We start from the raw sequence: 19820 nt of genomic DNA on the forward strand, positions 1-19820 counted from the left end.
TAAAAATAAAATTAGAGGACTAATTTAATTTTAAAAATAGTACAAGGATTTTTTTTTATTAATCTATGATAAGTACACTCTTAATTCTTTGACATTGAATTCTCACATTCCTTTATCACGAATGCCAATTGGTTCGTGCTAGTACAAGGACTTTATATATATATATATATAAACTAATAATATATTCTCCGTATTTTAAAAGAATTATAGATATAAACAATTAAATATTTTTTAAAAAAAAGTATTTTTGATATATCGCTTTTGACACTTTTGGAGCTCACACTTGTACACACAGACGACGGATGATCGAAAAGCAATAAGACAAAGTTGGACGTGGAAAATGTGAAAAATCACGTTAGAAATATAACAGGATTTTGGGACAATGATCGGTTGACATTCTATTATTTCCTATGTATAATAGTCAAATTGGTGTTGGCCGTTTTAAAAATGTCAGCAACTCAGTATTGCTACATCAATTGAGGCCTATCATTCAACCATTACATACATTACTACAACCACCGCTTTGTAGCCCTTGTTGATGGATGAACTGGAGGTGGTGTCTTGGCATTCCTGTTATTGCTCGTAGGTGTACCTAGATACCGAAAAATAAGCTTTGATTCTCAACACAAAATGTAAGTGTTCAAAGAAATCTAGTATGAGAAGAATGAGATGACACTTACTCGACTCGATCGGCTTCCCCCCGAGAGAAGATCGGCAGGACCTGTCCGCTGTTTGGACACCGCTAAGTGATTCCCTACGTGCTGCTTTTGCATGAGCCACGACTGGTGACTTCAAATCATTGATGTCCCTTGTGACAGGTGACTTCACTTCTATTGTGTTCTGTAGGTTCCTTAAATTTTGCGCAGAGTTCAGATTGAAGTACAGTCAAGAAGGCATAATTGTTCACATCTTCGGATACAATATTGGTAAGGAACTGAGTTTCACATACTCTTTTCGGATCCACTGATCAGCTTCCCTATCGTTGTGCGCAGAGATTTCCTTATTTGAAATCCTTTTCCATTTGCAGTTCGGGGCTCGGTGGATAATACACTTTGCATGCCATTCTGAATGTCATTTCTAGCTTGTACTTTTGGCTCAGGTGTATTTGGTAACAAAAGTCTAGGAATTTTCGTTCGACAATCTGTCTTCAGCGCTTGCTTTTGAACGGAGTAACTAGTAGGACTTCGAGGAGCTTTAGAATGGTAAATCTCCATCATTGAGCTTCCATTGCTGAGATTCCCAAACTGTTCTGCATCTTGAAACTGACTGTATTTCTGTGCAGATACTGTGCTAACACGTAAAGACTTACTAACATCCGCGGATAGTTTTATCTGACTATTGTCCTTCCCTTCCGAGATCAATCTCCTCACCCGAGTTTGAGTTGGGGTTTTTGGACCTCTCCTGTCTTCAACATACATTGCCTTCTCAGACTTCATGGTGCTGCTGCCATTCTCGATTCTCAACCTTCGCAGACATGGAGGAGTTCTCTCAATTGTTGCCCTTTGTTTACCAAATGGAGATTTAGGTTCTTTTATGTTGTAGGAAGGTGTGCTACGTGCTTCCTTATTTGTCAATGCCTTCTTGAGGTTTTCAATCTAAAACAAAATCATTCAATGGTTACAAGAGCAGCCCTCAAAATAACAGCCAATTCTCTCAAGTGTCGACTTGGAGGAAATGATGCAATTAATTATTTGAATGTATGCTTATCTGCTCTTTGGGCTGCATAACCTCACTGCTCTCTTTATTCAAACGAGCAGCACCGAGTTCCACCGTTGAAACTCTCCGAGCAAACTTCAAAGTACTAATTGTTTCTCCGAAAGAGTCTTCCTCCGGACTCACATGAGCAAACATCAGTGTCTTTGCATGTCCACCTAGAGATTTCCAAAGGAAAAATATCAATAAAATAATAAATAAAAAATCATAGAAGACAATTAACTTTCACCATGGAAGGAACTCAAGTTTGTACATCTTCCAATCACACTAAGCAAGAAAGGCAAAATACTATAACAAGCTTCCTACTTTTCGGTACATTTAAAGACCTTAGTACTTTTGCTCAGGAATATTTGGTTACTGAAGTGTAAATGGAGAAAGTGTGTGCCATTACGAAACTAATAAGTTGGAGATTTTGTTAACATTAACAACCTAATGAGTCCTGCAAGAGAAGAGTGAGTTTGCTGTTTCGGTAAGGGATATGAGAATTCTTCTGAGCCAAAGCTGTGTTGACATCTCCAAGGCAAGAAAGGGACTCATTAATATGTTGAGCCTCCTTTAGCCTATCTCCCGTAACTTCCGATTTGTCCACCCTCTCGCTTCCTGCTAGGTCCACCAAATGCAAGCAACTACGAAGTATGTTCCCATATGCATCTTTCCCATGCACGTGTGCTGTTAGGACACTGCAAAGTAAAACACACAATCATCATCTGCAAAACAACTTGAACAGCCCTTTAATTTCTACCTCCATGCTCTATTAAATGAAAAGCACACTTCTATTAATGAAATCAAGACATCGTTTCTCACCTGTGGGAGCGGCTACTTCTATTATTGATTGCAGTTGAACAAACAACACGGTTCACCTCTCCATATTTCATTAGATTTAGTACATCGCTTGTGGACTTCACTGTAAGCAACGAAGCATCCGGAAGGCTTAAACCATTATCATTAGTGCAGCTACGAATCTCTAACTTGAGCACGTTAAGGTTACCAAAAAGCATTTACATGAGTTCTTTAAAAATTGTAAGACAGAAATCAGACAGAAAGGATATTTGGTGGATGATGAATCTTCTGAAAGGTCTCTGATTTGTTAATTATATATCTCCACCATTTGAACTTAATCTCGTAACTTATGATATCTTTTCTTTGATTAGAAATTTCAAAGAGATCATTGAGAGCCAGATAATTAATCCCCAAATCCTTGGTTGATCCTCCTGATGGACCACTCTGTCACCAATCCATAAAGGCAAGTCAGATTAATGAAAAGGTAAAAACCCTGCAATTAAGGGAAAAAACTTGGAAAAATAATGCAATACCGTGCCATAAGCAACAGACGAAATATGAAAATTAAATTTTGGCAACACACTGAATTCCAAGGCCTATGTTATCCGGATTCAGGGCGAAGTATACGTTCAATATATGTAAAATTCTTTTTCATATATTGGACCATTAACTCCGTATCCATGTATGAATATATTTAGAATATAAATGCCAGACATGGGTACTTTAAGGTCAGGATAACATAGGCCTAGATCATATATATATTGATTATGAAAAATTGTACCAAACTAAGTCTAAATCAGATAAAGCAACTACGGTTTGCCACTTTTTTAAATATGGAAGTAAATTGAAGGTCTTACCAGAGTATAAGTTTTGCCTGATCCAGTTTGACCATATGCAAAGATGCAAACATTATAACCATCCATGACAGATCGAATCAAAGGCTGAGTGTCATTAAACACATCATCTGAAAAATAAGAGCAATGGTGTAAGAAATCAAATCCATGTACAAGATAAGACATCATAAAACTACTAGGCTGAATTTCTTATAATTTACCTTGTGTTGCACTTGGACCAAAAACACGATTAAACAGAAAGACTTTTCTTCCATCCTTTTTGGATTTCAATGGGTCCGAAATCACAAGTGAACCAACCTCTCCAATAAAATCTATTACATTTCTTGCTTCAGCACAGAAAGTATGTCTAATTCTACAGAATACTCGAATATTCCCTGGAGGTAAACATTTTACAGAACTTGACTGAGAGATTCCAAATTAAAACATACCTATGATGCCTAGTTAACCATTACTTTATACCTTTCAGATCTTGTATCAAATTATATAACTTCCTGTTTCTTCCGCCACTTTGAGATATTGAACTGCAGCAGTGGACATCTCTTCTACTTGACTTCCTGAGACCGTGCACAAGAATAAACACATTTAACTTGCTACAAAATATTCTCAACAAGGGTTACTCAACTTAGGTACAAGATGATTTTTAACGTAACATACCTATATTTTTCAAATCCTTTTGCAGTTGTGATTGTAAGTCTTCAAACTCTCTTTTTGTTGTAGACAACAAGTCCTTGAGGTCCTGAAAATAAAGTTAAAAACACTATGATAATGAACCAGCAGGCAGAAATTATTGCATCTCATATGTTGGAATAAACCAAAAACGAGAATGAATCCTTGCACTAAGGAATACTGAACTATTAGAATGCAACATTTTCCATCCATGTTACCAGATTCTACGTTTTCCTAGAGAACTCGTGACCAAGCATTCGTTTGGACATAAAATATGGGTATGATCCTTTAAATGCACCAAAATTTAAAAGGTTGAGCATAAAACATACATGTATTCAACACCAAGTGGTTATTTTCCATAATGTTTTTGCAACAAAGACAGAGTAGGCGAAGCAAAAGAAATGCATACCGAAAGTTCTTTTTCCTGCGTATTCAATAAACTCAAGTGATTTTGGTTTGCCTTTTTCATGTGAGCTCTTGATCCCTGCAAAAACGATGCAGCACTTGTCAGATTTGCGACAAATATGGTAATCAATGCAAAACTGGCAGATAAGGTTGCTGTATAGGCTCACACAGAACCTGTTAAGGAGAGGTAAGTATCTCCATGGTTACATACAAATAATGATACTCAGGCAAAATTACCAACAATCTTTTAATGAATAATTTCAGATTCTTGTAAGTTTTTTATTTTACATGTTGAACTTAGAAGCTGCACTATTTGCCATTCATATTTAAATGAAGGTTTCTAAAATTTACTATTTGTAGAATGTCAAAGCACCTTTCGGTGCAATTAAGGCACCGAAAGTAGGTGCATAATTTTTTTTTGTATGGATAAATTACAAACTCTAGTCACTAAACTTTAGGGTATTTACAAGATTAAGTCCTTAAGATTTAGCTATAAATACCCTATCCCATTTAGCTTCAAAACCATCCCAAAGCATTCTAGCTTTCTTCCAATACTAGAAAGAATTTAGAGAGTTTCTTGAGAGTTGTTTTCTCCTTTTTATCGAGAGAGAATTATCATTGTTTTCTCCTTGGTAGATCGAGAGAGGTTGTAATTCCTATTTTCTCATAGTGAAATTCTTCTACCGTTGCCCGTGGTTTTTACCCTATTTTATTTAGAGGTTTTTCATGTAAATTTTGTGTCTCTTTTTATCTTTATTTTTATTTTCTCAAATTATCAGTTGCGATTTTGCTCTATCCGATAGCCGTCTTCTGCAACAATTGGTATCAGAACCAGATTTGAGTGTGTAATATCTGCTTATTGTCTTTGTGGTTGCCACCAAAAGGTGGATCCTCCAAAATAAGAAAATAAGAAGTTATTACCCATTCTTTGAAGGTTCCAGAGAACTATTCACGATAGTGAAATAGTGGGAGCTATCCGTAGAAGAAGCTATGGCAACAAAATTTGATATTGAAAAATTCAATGGGAGAAATTTCTCATTGTGGAAATTGAAGATGAAGGCCATCCTAAGGAAAGACGGGTGTCTAGCGGCTATCAATGAAAGGCTGGTGGATTTCGCAGATGACATCAAATGGAACGAGATGGATGAGAATGCTATGACAAACTTTCATCTAGCATTAGCAGATTAAGTATTGTCAAGCATCGAGGAGAAGAAGACAGCTAAGGAGATATGGGATCATCTCACCAAACTGTACGAGGCTACATCGCTGCACAATAAAATTTTTCTTAAGAGGAAATTGTACACTCTCTGTATGCCAGAATCTACTTCAGTGACGGAGCACTTAAATACACTGAACACTTTATTTTCTCAGCTTACATCTTTAAGTTGTAAAATAGAAGAACAAGAACGTGCTGAACTTCTACTTCAAAGTCTACCGGATTCGTATGATCAACTCATCATCAACTTGACAAACAGTAATGTCACCAGTCTAGTCTTCGATGACGTTGCAGCTGTTGTTCTATAAGAAGAAAATCGGTGCAAGAACAAGGAAGACAGACATGTAAATCTGCAACAAGCAGAAGCGTTGACAACAATGACAACGATGAGAGGGAGATCAACAGAACGTGGCCAAAGCAGCAGTCACATACATGGTAGATCGAAGTCGAGAAGCAAGAAGAATTTAAAGTGTTATAACTGTGGAAAGAAGGGTCACTTGAAGAAGGATTGTTGGAGTCTAAATAAAAACTCCAATCCACAAGGCAATACCGCAAACACTTCAGATGATGGAGATGCTCTATGCTGTGAAGCGTCAACCACCGTGGAAGGAAGAAAACGATTTGCAGATATATGGCTCATTGATTCGGGAGCAACATATCACATGACCTCAAGAAGAGAATGGTTCCATCATTATGAACCTGTCTCAGGAGGATCTGTGTATAGTTGCAATGATCATGCCTTAGAGATCGTTGGCGTGGGGACCATTAAATTGAAGATGTACGATGGAACAATCAAAGTTGTTCGAGATGTGCGACACGTGAAAGGCCTGAAGAAAAATTTATTATCCTACGGATTGCTGGATAATAATGCAAGCAAGATTGAAACACAAAAAGAAATCATGAAGGTATTCCTTGGAGCACTTGTGGTGCTGAAAGACGAAAAGATAGCTGCAAACTTGTACATGCTGAAGGGAGAGACTTTGCTAGAAGCAGAAGCCTCTGTTGCCTCATGTAGTTCAGATTCTTCAATGCTATGGCATCAGAAACTTGGACACATGTCAGAACAAGAAATGAAAGTTCTTGTGGAGAAAAAGCTACTTCCAGGCTTAACAAAGGTATCACTTACTTTGTGTGAGCATTGCATAACAAGTAAGCAACACCGGTTAAAATTCAACACGTCAAATTCTAGAGGCAAAAATATTCTAGAATTAGTTCATTCTGACGTATGGCAAGCACCAGTTACATCCCTAGGTGGAGCAAAATACTTTGTCTCATTTATTGATGACTACTCTAGGAGATGTTGGGTGTATCCTATTAAGAAGAAGTCAGATGTGTTTTCAACTTTCAAAATCTTCAAAGCGCGGGTGGAACTTGATTCTGGAAATAAGATCAAGTGTTTCAGAACAGATAATGGAGGTGAATACACAAGCGAAGAATTTGATGACTTTTGCAAGAAAGAAGGCATCAAAAGACAGTTCACAGTGGCAAACACTCCTCAACAAAATGGAGTGGCAGAGCGGATGAACAGAACCTTGTTAGAAAGAACAAGAGCAATGTTGAGGGATGCAGGTCTAGAAAAATCATTATGGGCAGAAGCAGTCAATACCGCCTGTTATTTGGTGAATCGAGCTCTATCAACTGCAATAGAGCTGAAGACACCAATGGAGATGTGGACTGGTAAACCAGCTGATTATTCAAACCTCCATGTATTTGGAAGTATTGTGTACGTGATGTACAATGCCCAAGAAATTTCAAAGTTGGATCCAAAATCCAGGAAATGCAAATTCTTGGGGTATGCTGATGGTGTAAAGGGGTATCGCTTGTGGGATCTCACTGCCCATAAAGTGATCATCAGCAGGGATGTTATCTTTGTAGAGGATAAACTACAAAAAAAAAGAAGATGATGATAGTGCTAAAAAGTCAGAGACTACACAGATACATATGGAAAATGAGGTTGAACAAGGAGATTCTTTTGAAGCATAACCAGCACATGATGAACAAGAACCAGGGAGTTCTGAAGCTCCAACAACTCGTCAATCAGATCGTGTGAGAAGATGTCCCAATTGGCACTCAGATTATGTTATAGAAGGTAATATTGCATACTGCCTTTTAGCAGAGGACGGTGAGCCATCAACATACCAGGAGGCAATACACAGCTCAGATGTTTCACTGTGGATGATGGCGATGCAAGAAGAAATTGAAGCCCTTCATAAAAATAATACATGGGACCTTGTGCCACTACCACAAGGAAGGAAGCCAATTGGTAACAAATGGGTCTTCAAAATCAAGCGAAATGGTGACGATCAAGTTGAGAGGTATCGTGCAAGACTGGTGCTCAAAGGATATGCTCAAAAAAAGGTATTAATTTCAATGAAATATTTTCTCCTGTGGTTCGATTAACAACAGTTCGAGTAGTTTTGGCAATGTGTGCTACATTGAACTTACATCTAGAGCAACTAGATGTTAAAACAACTTTTCTTCATGGAAATCTTGAAGAAGAGATTTATATGCTCCAACCTGAAGGTTTTGAAGAAGACGAAAAGAAGAACTTGGTTTGCAGGTTGAACAAATCTCTGTACGGTCTAAAGCAGGCGCCGAGGTGTTGGTATAAGAGATTTGATTCCTTCATTATGTGCCTTGGATACAACAGACTTAATGCAGACCCTTGTGCTTATTTCAAGAGGTCTGGTGATAACGATTTTGTTATATTGTTGTTGTATGTGGATGACATGTTGGTTGCAGGACCCAACAAAGATCATATTGAAGAATTGAAGGCACAACTGGCTAGGGAATTTGAAATGAAGGACTTGGGATCAGCAAACAAGATTCTAGGGATGCAAATTCACCGAGACATAAGTAATAGGAAGATTTGGCTTTCACAAAAGAATTACTTGAAGAAAATCTTGTCACTATTTAGCATGCAAGATTGTAAGCCAATTTCTACCCCTCTTCCTATTAACTTCAAATTATCCTCCAGAATGAGTCCTAGCAGTGAAGAAGAGAGGATGGAGATGTCTCGAGTACCGTATGCATCAGTAGTGGGAAGTTTAATGTTCGTTATGATATGCACAAGACCAGACATTGCACAAGTAGTGTGAGTGGTTAGTCGGTACATGGCGAATCCAGGCAAAAATCATTGGAATATTGTAAAGAGGATCCTAAGATACATCGAAGGGACCTCAAATGTTGCATTATGTTACGGAGGATCAAACTTACTAATCAATGGGTATGTAGATTCTGACTATGTAGGGGATTTAGATAAAAGCAAATCTACTACAGGATATGTGTTCAAAGTTGCTGGTGGAGCTGTAAGCTGGGTTTCAAAATTGCAGTCAGTTGTGGCTACATCCACAACAGAGGCAAAATATGTAGCAGCTACACAAGCCAGTAAAGAAGCAATTTGGTTGAAGATGATATTGGAGGAGCTTGGGCACAATCAAGAGTATGTCTCTCTGTTTTGTGACAGTCAAAGCGCCTTGTATTTAGCAAGGAATCCAGCATTTCATTCAAGGACAAAACACATACGAGTTCAATACCATTTCATTCGTGAAAAGGTGAAAGAAGGGAAGATAGATATGCAGAAGATCCATACCAAAGACAACATAGCAGATTTCATGACGAAAGCGATCAATACTGATAAATTTACTTGGTGTCGATCCTCCTGTGGCCTGTCAGAAACGTAAGCAACATATGGTACAAGGTAGAAAGAATGGTGTGAAGATATGATTGTTCCAATCAAATCTTCAAGTGGGAGATTGTAGAATGTCAAAGCACCTTTCGGTGCAATTAAGGCACCAAAAGTAGGTGCATAATTATTTTTTGTATGGATAAATTACAAACTCTAGTCACTAAACTTTAGGGTATTTACAAGATTAAGTCCTTAAGATTTAGCTATAAATACCCTATCCCATTTAGCTTCAAAACCATCCCAAAGCATTCTAGCTTTCTTCCAATACTAGAGAGAATTTAGAGAGTTTCTTGAGAGTTGTTTTCTCCTTTTTATCGAGAGAGAATTATCATTGTTTTCTCCTTGGTAGATCGAGAGAGGTTGTAATTCCTATTTTCTCATAGTGAAATTCTTCTACTGTTGCCCGTGGTTTTTACCCTATTTTATTTAGGGGTTTTCCACGTAAATTTTGTGTCTCTTTTTATCTTCATTTTTATTTTCTCAAATTATCAGTTGCGATTTTGCTCTATCTGATAGCCGTCTTCCGTAACATTATTTACCACAGAAGTTTGCATTTTATTGCTAAAATTGATAGCTATGTTGAGATTGAAGTAACTAAAATTAATTACAAGCTATGCAAAGTGTCACGGCTTGGAAAGGTGGGGGACATGAATCCCACATCAGAAAGGCCCCCTGACATGTCTTTCGTGAAGAGGGTAATGGCCCCGTGACAAAAGTCACATGCTATGATTTCCTATTCTTCATATTTCTTAAAAATACTCATGTCCAACATCTATGTCTAACACATACTCAGACATGGATATGGATACGATCTTCCAAAATATGTGGAAAAACTAGAAAATGTGGAGTATACACATGAAAGGAATATATCTATTTCCTACACTGACCTGAATATGGATAACAAAGGTCAATATGTTATTATTCTGGCAGACTGGCATTAAAACATGTAGACTTCATTAATTCAGCAAAATGCTTTTTATAGGAAGTGATAATGTATACCTGAAATTGTCTACATGAAGATATATCCTCTAGAGGCACAAATGTAGAGTGAACAGTAGGGACATTACTTTCTTTTACAAAATCTTTGAACATTGATTTCAGCTGTTTTGGAGAACAAAGGAGATTACTATAATCAATCAATGATTTACTGAAAACATAAGAAAGGGCAGTGAAAAAAATAAAATGAGTAAAAGCACATAAAACACAGTATTCTAAGCAAGGACACAATGAGACTGAGTTCATATGACCAGAAATCGCAGCTGGGTGGGGAAATATGCTATTTACCCTAATGATTCATTTAGATAAATCAGTGTTTTTTAATCAAGATATAGACATATAGGTGACAAATAGAAAGGAACTAGTTGGTACTGGATAACAAGTTTCTGTTGCGGAAGACGGCTATCGAATGGAACAAAATCACAACTGATAATTTGAGAAAATAAAAATGAAGATAAAAGAGACACAAAATTTACGTGGAAACCCCCTAAATAATATAGGGTAAAAACCACGGGCAACGGTAGAAGAATTTCACTATGAGAAAAAATAGGAATTACAACCTCTCTCGATCTACCTAGGAGAAAATAATGATAATTCTCTCTTGATAAAAAGGAGAAAACAACTCTTAAGAAACTCTCTAAATTCTCTCTAGTATTGGAAGAAAGCTAGAATGCTTTGGGATAGTTTTGAAGCTAAATGAGATAGGGTATTTATAGCTAAATCTTAAGGACTTAATCTTGTAAATACCCTAAATTTTAGTGACTAGAGTTTGTAATTTAACCATATACAAAATAATAAAAAATTATGCTCCTAATTTTCGGTGCCAACCCATTTATTATTTTTGACTTTCTACAATCTCCCACTTGAAGATTTGATTGGAACAATTATATCTTCACACCATTCTTTCTACCTTGTACCATCATGTTGTTTACGTCTCTGACAGGCCACAGGAGGATCGACACCAAGTAAATTTATCAATATTGATCGCCTTCGTCATGAAATCTGCTATGTTGTCTTTGGTATGGATTTTCTGCATATCTATCGTCCCTTCTTCCATCTTTTCACGAATGAAATGGTACTGAACTCGTATGTGCTTTGTCCTTGAATGAAATGTTGGATTCCTTGCTAAATGCAAGGCGCTTTGACTGTCACAAAACAGAGAGACATACTCTTGATTGTGCCCAAGCTCCTCCAATAGCATCTTCAACCAAATTGCTTATTTACTGGCTTGTGTACCTACTACATATTCTGCCTATGTTGTGGATGTAGCCACAACTGACTGTAATTTTGAAACCCAGCTTACATCTCCACCAGCAACTTTGAACACATATCCTGTAGTAGATTTGCTTTTATCCAAATCCCCTATATAGTCAGAATCTACATACCCATTGATTAGTAAGTTTGATCCTCCGTAACATAATGCAACATTTGAGGTCCCTTTGATGTATCTCAGGATCCTCTTTACTGTATTCCAATTCTCTTTGCCTGGATTCGCCATGTACCGACTAACCACTCCCACTGCTTGTGTAATGTCTGGTCTTGTGCATATCATAGCGAACATTAAGCTTCCCACTGCTGATGCATACGGTACTCGATACATCTTCATCCTCTCTTCTTCACTGCTAGGACTCATACTAGAGGATAATTTGAAGTTAATAGGAAGAGGGGTAGAAATTGGCTTACAATCTTGTATGCTAAATCGTGACAAGATTTTCTTCAAGTAATTCTTTTATGAAAGCCAAATCTTCCTATTACTTCTGTCTCGGTGAATTTGCATCCCTAGAATCTTGTTTGTTGATCCCAAGTCCTTCATTTCAAATTCCCTAACCATTTGTGGCTTCAATTCTTCAATATGATCTTTGTTGGGTCCTGCAACCAACATGTCATCCACATACAACAGCAATATAACAAAATCGTTATCACCAGACCTCTTGAAATAAGCACAAGGGTCAGCATTAAGTCTGTTGTATCCAAGGCACATAATGAAGGAATCAAATCTCTTATACCAACACCTCGGTGCCTGCTTTAGACCGTACAGATATTTGTTCAACCTGCAAACCAAGTTCTTCTTTTCGTCTTCTTCAAAACCTTAAGGTTGGAGCATATAAATTTCTTCTTCAAGATTTCCATGAAGAAAAGCTGTTTTAACATCTAGTTGCTCTAGATGTAAGTTCAATGTAGAACACATTGCAAAAACTAATCGAACTGTTGTTAGTCGAACCATAGGAGAAAATATTTCATTGAAATCAATACCTTCCTTTTGAGCATATCCTTTGACCACCAGTCTTGCACGATACCTCTCAACTTGATCGTCACCATTTCGCTTAATTTTGAAGACCCATTTGTTACCAATTGGCTTCCTTCCTTGTGGTAGTAGCACAAGGTCCCATGTATTATTTTTATGAAGGGCTTCGATTTCTTCTTGCATCGTCATCATCCATAGTGAAGCATCTGAGCTGTTTATTGCCTCCTGGTATGTTGATGGCTCACCGTCCTCTGTTAAAAGACAGTATGCAATATTACCTTCTATAACAAAATCTGAGTGCCAATTGGGACGTCTTCTCACACGATCTGATTGACGAGTTGTTGGAGCTTCAGAATTCTCTGGTTCTTGTTCATCATGTGCTGGTTCTGCTTCAGAAGAATCTCCTTGTTCAACCTCTTTTTCCATATGTATCTGAGTAGTCTCTGACTTTTCAGTGCTATCATCGTCTTCTTTTCTTTGTAGTTTATCCTCTACAAAGATAACATCCCTGTTGATGATAACTTTGCGGGAAGTGGGATCCCACAAGCGATACCCTTTGACTCCATCAGCATACCCCAAGAATTTGCATTTCTTGGATTTTGGATCCAACTTTGAAATTTCTTGGGCGTTGTACATCACGTACACAATACTTCCAAATACATGGAGGTTTGAATAATCAGCTGGTTTACCAGTCCACATCTCCATTGGTGCCTTCAGCTCTATTGCAGTTGATGGAGCTTGATTAACCAAATAACAGGTGGTATTGACTGCTTCTGCCCAGAATGATTTTTCTAGGCCTGCATCCCTCAACATTGCTCTTGTTCTTTCTAACAAGGTTATGTTCATCCGCTCTGCCACTCCATTTTGTTGAGGAGTGTTTGCCACTGTGAACTGTCTTTTGATGCCTTCTTTCTTGCAAAAGTCATCAAATTCTTCACTTGTGTATTCTCCTCCGTTATCTGTTCTGAAACACTTGATCTTATTTCCAGAATCAAGTTCCACCCGCGCTTTGAAGTTTTTGAAAGTGAAAAACACATCTGACTTCTTCTTAATAGGGTACACCCAACATCTCCTGGAGTAGTCATCAATAAATGAGACAAAGTATTTTGCTCTGCCTAGGGATGTAACTGGTGCTTGCCATGCATCAGAGTGAACCAATTCTAGAACACTTTTGGCTCTAGAATTTGACGTGTTGAATTTCAACCGGTGCTGCTTACTTGTTACGCAATGCTCACACAAAGGAAGTGTTACCTTTGTTAAGCCTGGAACTAGTTTTTGCTCCACAAGGACTTTCATTCCTTGTTCTGACATGTGTCCAAGTTTCTGATGCTATAACATTGCAGAATCTGAACTACATGAGGCAACAGAGGCTTCTGCTTCTAGTAAAGTCTCTCCCTTCAGCATGTACAAGTTTGCTGCTATCTTTTCGCCTTTCAGGACCACAAGCGCTCCACAGAACACCTTCATGATTCATTTCTGTGTTTCAATCTTACTTGCATTATTATCCAACAATCCGTAGGATAATAAATTTTTCTTCAGGCCTTTCACGTGCCGCACATCTCGAACAACTTTAATTGTTCTAACATACATCTTCAATTTGATGGTTCCCACACCAATGATCTCTAAGGCATGATCATTGCAACTATACACAGATCCTCCTGAGACAGGTTCATAATGATGAAACCATTCTCTTCTTGAGGTCATGTGATATGTTGCTCCCGAATCAATGAGCCATATATATGTAAATCGTTTTCTACCTTCCACGGTGGTTGACGCTTCACATCATAGAGCATCTCCATCATCTGAAGTGTTTGCGATATTGCCTTGTGGATTGGAGTTTTTATTTAGACTCCAACAATCCTTCTTCAAGTGACCCTTCTTTCCACAGTGGTAGCACTTTAAATTCTTTTTCTTCTTGACTTCGATCTACCATGTTTGTGACTGCTGCTTTGGCCATGTTTTATTGATCTCCCTCTCATCTTTGTCAAAGCTTCTGCTTGTTGCAGATTTACTTGTCTGTCTTCCTTGTTCTTGCGCCGATTTTCTTATTGTAGAACAGCAGCAGCAACGTCATCGAAGACTAGACTGGTGACATTATTGTTTGTCAAGTTGATGATGAGTTGATCATACGAATCCGGTAGACTTTGAAGTAGAAGTTCAGCACGTTCTTGTTCTCCTATTTTACAGCTTAAGGATGTAAGCTGAGAAAATAAGGTGTTCAGTGTATTTAAGTGCTCCGTCACTTAAGTAGATTCTGGCATACGGATAGTGTATAATTTCCTCTTAAGGAAAATTTTATTGTGCAACGATGTGGCCTCGTACAGTTTTGTGAGATGATCCCATATCTCCTTAGCTGTCTTCTTCTCTTCGATGCTTGACAATACTTCATCTGCTAATGCTAGATGAAAGTTTTCCATAGCATTCCCGTCCATCTCGTTCCATTTGTTGTCATCTGCGAAATCCACCGGCCTTTCACTGATAGCCGCTAGACACCCGTCTTTCCTCAGGATAGCCTTCATCTTTAATTTCCACAATGAAAAATTTCTCCCATTGAACTTTTCAATATCAAATTTCGTTGTCATAGCTTCTATTTCGGATAGCTCCCACTATTTCACTATCGTGAATAGTCTCTAGAACCTCAAAGAATGGGTAATACCTTCTTATTTTCTTATGTTAGAGGATCCATCTTTTGGTGGCAACCACAAAGACAATAAGCATATATTACACACTCAAATCTGGCTCGGATACCAATTGTTGCGGAAGATGACTATCGAATGGAGCAAAATCACAACTGATAATTTGAGAAAATAAAAATGAAGATAAAAGAGACACAAAATTTACGTGGAAAACCCCTAAATAATATAGGGTAAAAACCACGTGCAACGGTAGAATAATTTCACTATGAGAAAAAATAGGAATTACAACCTCTCTCGATCTACCAAAGAGAAAATAATGATAATTCTCTCTTGATAAAAAGGAGAAAATAACTCTCAAGAAACTCTCTAAATTCTCTCTAGTATTGGAAGAAAGCTAGAATGCTTTGGGATGGTTTTGAAGCTAAATGAGATAGTGTATTTATAGCTAAATCTTAAGGACTTAATCTTGTAAATACCCTAAATTTTAGTGACTAGAGTTTGTAATTTGACCATATAAAAATAATAAAAAATTATGCACCTAATTTTCGGTGCCAACCCATTTATTATTTTTGACTTTCTACAGTTTCGAGATATCCATAATTTTAGAATTTAGTCCACAATACATAAAGCAATCATATGGGGTAATTTCTCAGAAGTATAGCTTAGATGAATTTTCAATAAGAGAGAATGAGAAGTGTTTCTTGTCTGCTCTGAGCCCACCTCAGGGACGTTATTTTGAAGTTGCTCCTCCAAGCAACTTGAAATCATCTTGCACAATACTTTGACTGAATCCTGTTACACAAGACAGTTCAGTACAGGATTTCTTGAATAGAACAAGTTCATTAGGTCAATATACAAAAAATATATGCGTATATTACCGGATTTCTATTATGGAAAGCGCCCAAAATGTTGTCATCAATGTTTTCCTTTGTGTCAACCATGCAGTCAGCAAGTAACTTCACCATAGTACCTGCAAACACATTACAAAAACGTAAATTAGTAAGAATTTGATTACTATTCTCTCTAAAACAATGTTTGCTTTGGATGATACATATGTTAAAAGAAATGCATATAAATAGTTTTAGTAACAAAAACTTTAGAGCAGAAATTTGAATTCAAATACGTAGGACCACGCGGGGGATAAACCTGTCCGTTGCTTATGCCACGTGGAATATCTGAAATCTGCGGTGTGTGCATTCCCAGTCCCATAGCAGTAAAATGTTACGGTTTAGCTTTCTAGTATAAAATATTTATGTACAAACCAAGAAACATTGGTGTTCGAAGTTTAATCTAGACTTTGAAATTTTTGAACAAAAATGTTTAACACAAAAAAGAATTAAAATAAAATTAGATTCCTTTAAAATATAGATTGATTGGAATCTAATATATTAAGGCTCAAGGCCAACCTATTTTTCTTTTATTAAGCTAATATGATTAATAAAGTAATATTTGTTCTAAATACTCTCAACCATTTGACAATGAATATTCAATCACCCTACTGCAGCTGTGGCAGTTTGAACTCGTGAGCTCTAAGAATAACAACAATTCTTTTAACCACTGAGGTAGGTTGGTTTGTGCAAGTCCATCCCATTTTTAATAATATAATATTTTATTTATTTTTATATTATATAATTTATATCGCATAAACTAAAAAGATTTTTTTCGTCTCTGCACCCGATCCGAAGTAGTGGATTAATAAACCAGATACCAGTGATTATAAAAAAAATCAATTAAAATTTAATATTTTCGACAACTTAATTTTTAATGTGTTTGATAACCTAAAATAAAAACTATTTGTTATATTATTTTCATTTTATTTTATATCTTTTCCTTTGGAATATTATTCTTTAAAAATTTTATTTATTAAATAATCTATTAATCATTTAATGAAAATAATTTTAACATGTTTCATTTTATTTTATATCTTTGCCTTTGGAATATTATTCTTTAAATTTTTTATTTATTAAATAATCTAATTATATTTAACTCCACAAAATATCAAGTAAATTTTATAATTAAAATTCAATACATAATAATCCTAATAATCAGTTGATGAATATTTAATATTTTCAACATGTCCCATTTATTTTTATTTCTTTGGAGTGCATTATCTTTCAAAAAAAATTATTTATCAAACAATCTAATTATATCCAGCACCACGTAATAAAACAATCTAATTATCTTTTAGATCCAACTGAATATATCGAAAAAGGCATGGAGAAAATTTTAAAAAAAAGTGAGAGAGTTAAAAGGGGAAAAAAAGCTCCAACCATTTCAATCACAAACCCTAATATCACATTTCACTAAACATTAGGGTGAGTATTCGACTGACTCGAGTAAATAAATTTTAATTATTCGAGTTGATGGTCTTATTTTATAACTCAAACTTTATTTGAAGTTTTTTCGAGTCAAATCGATTTATTCGACTTTTTATTTAAATTTAATTGTAAATATTTATAATATTATGGTACTATTTGGTGCAAATTTAAATTATTTTTTATAATCATATATGATATACATACATAATTCTTCATATTTTTTTCATATATGATATAAATATGTCATGCAGAGTTGAGAGACTCGACTCAAACTTGAAAATCAATCTACTAATTACTAAAAATATCGAGTTACTTGAGTTCTATTTTATAACTAAACTTGAATTTAAAATTTTTTCAAAATGAGTGGAGTTTATGAAATTATGAGTCGAGTCAAATCAAATTAAGTTTTTTATCATCGAGTCAAATCAAAAAAATTATTTTTTCGAATTGAGTCAAATCGAATTTTACTTACTCTTAATAAACATTGTACGCTATTAACGCCTTACACCTATCATCGAACCCGCAAACCCACTACCATAACCGAACAGTAACAACCCATCGTTCACATGACCAAAACCAAAAGCACCACCAAACCCCTTTAAGGGTCCGTTTGTTTCGCATAAAATAGATTTTGTAAAATGAATTATATTTCTTAGAAAAGATTTTTTGAAAATCGTTTTACGGTATTTAAATGATGTGTAATTCATTTTACAGTATTTGGTAAATTTTTTAATATTTTATTTTATAAACATCAAATACAATAAATAATATTATTTATTAAAAAAAATAATAATAATATTTTAAAATATTAAAATAATTTATTTAATATTATTTATGTCAATATTGTTATTAAGATATTATATCTTCAATTTTATAAATAAAAGTATTAAGATTATTAATTTTTATTAAAATAAAATTATTATAAATTATATTAATTATTTATTAAAATAAGAACTATATATTAATTACTTATTAAAATATTAATATTATTAAAATATTAAAAATTAAAATATTAAAATAAGAATATTATATTATATTTTAAGGAGTATATTTTAAATATTCAACAGTTTAAAAATATTTTTTATAAATAATTTATTATTAATTTTTTAACAATATTATTATTTTAATGAGTATAATATTATATATTATAATAATATAGTTATAACAATAAAAATATTATATTATATTATTAAAATTATCAATAAATATAATTTAATAGTTAATTTTTTATTTAAATGATACTAAAATAATATATTAATATTAAAAATATAAAATAATAATATTTTGTGTGTTTATTCTTTTGAAGTGATTCATAAAATGATTTATGAAAAATCAGATGATAAGTCATTTTCCAGAATATGCAAAGGAAATTCAGTTGACTAGGAAATTAATTACATTTACCATATGTTTTCCGCCAATCAAACACTAAAATATGAGTAAAACATTTTCCAAAAAATTAATTACAAAGAATAAAACAGACTCTAAGTCTCACATTTGTCCCACTGTCCCCTTATCATCACTTGCCCGTAGCAATGATCCAACCATTGCCTTACCAACCCTAAACCATATAACTAACCAACAAAACAACCTATACCTCAAAAATTAAACAACACCCTTACTAATAAACAAACCCTCGTGTATGTCCTAAACTTGAAGGGAAATCTACAAACTGTAACCAAACTAAAAATAATAATGATAAAAGAATGAATTGAAAGAAAAGGGAAGAGAGTGGAAAAAGAAAACTAAAGAGAAAGAGAAAAGAAAAAGAAAGTGAATGATAAAAAATCTTAAAATGTGGTATTTAAAGCTTATAACGAATTTTCTATATAAAGTTGCATATAACTTCACAAAATATATTATAACGTGAGTTTTTTTAGGCATATTTAGTGATTAATTGTATCTTTTTATAACAATTTTAAAGAAGGTTATTCATTTTCGTCACTCTATGTTTGGCATCAAAATCTTCCCTCCAAAAGATTTGGTTGGAAATTTTTTACTGACATTTAGATAAAATGATACGTTGTCAAATCATCTCCAATGAAAAAAAAATATTAGTGACATTTTACTATAATGACAATTCAATTTGAATTAGTTGTCACTAATAAATTTTATTCATGACAATTCGATTCGACATATTTTATAAGACATTAAAAGTGACGTTTTATTATTGTCACAAAAAAATGGTCTTAACATGAAGAAATCAATTATTTGTCACCCATTTTATCTCTCTTTTTTAATATAGCAATTTTAAAAGACTTGAAATTATGTCACTTAATGTTTTGTACTAAGATTTTTTTTTATCT

At 34.9% G+C, this 19820-nt stretch overlaps 1 pseudogene; it reads right to left on the reverse strand.

Moving 5' to 3' along the window:
- Window positions 1-509: 509 nt before the first annotated feature.
- LOC120151991 lies at window positions 510-16408 on the reverse strand (annotated as a pseudogene).
- Between the last annotated feature and the right edge of the window lie 3412 nt (window positions 16409-19820).

Source organism: Hibiscus syriacus, unplaced genomic scaffold, assembly GCF_006381635.1.
Source record: "Hibiscus syriacus cultivar Baekdansim isolate YM2019G1 unplaced genomic scaffold, ASM638163v2 tig00002840_pilon, whole genome shotgun sequence".
NCBI classification, from domain to species: Eukaryota; Viridiplantae; Streptophyta; class Magnoliopsida; order Malvales; family Malvaceae; genus Hibiscus; species Hibiscus syriacus.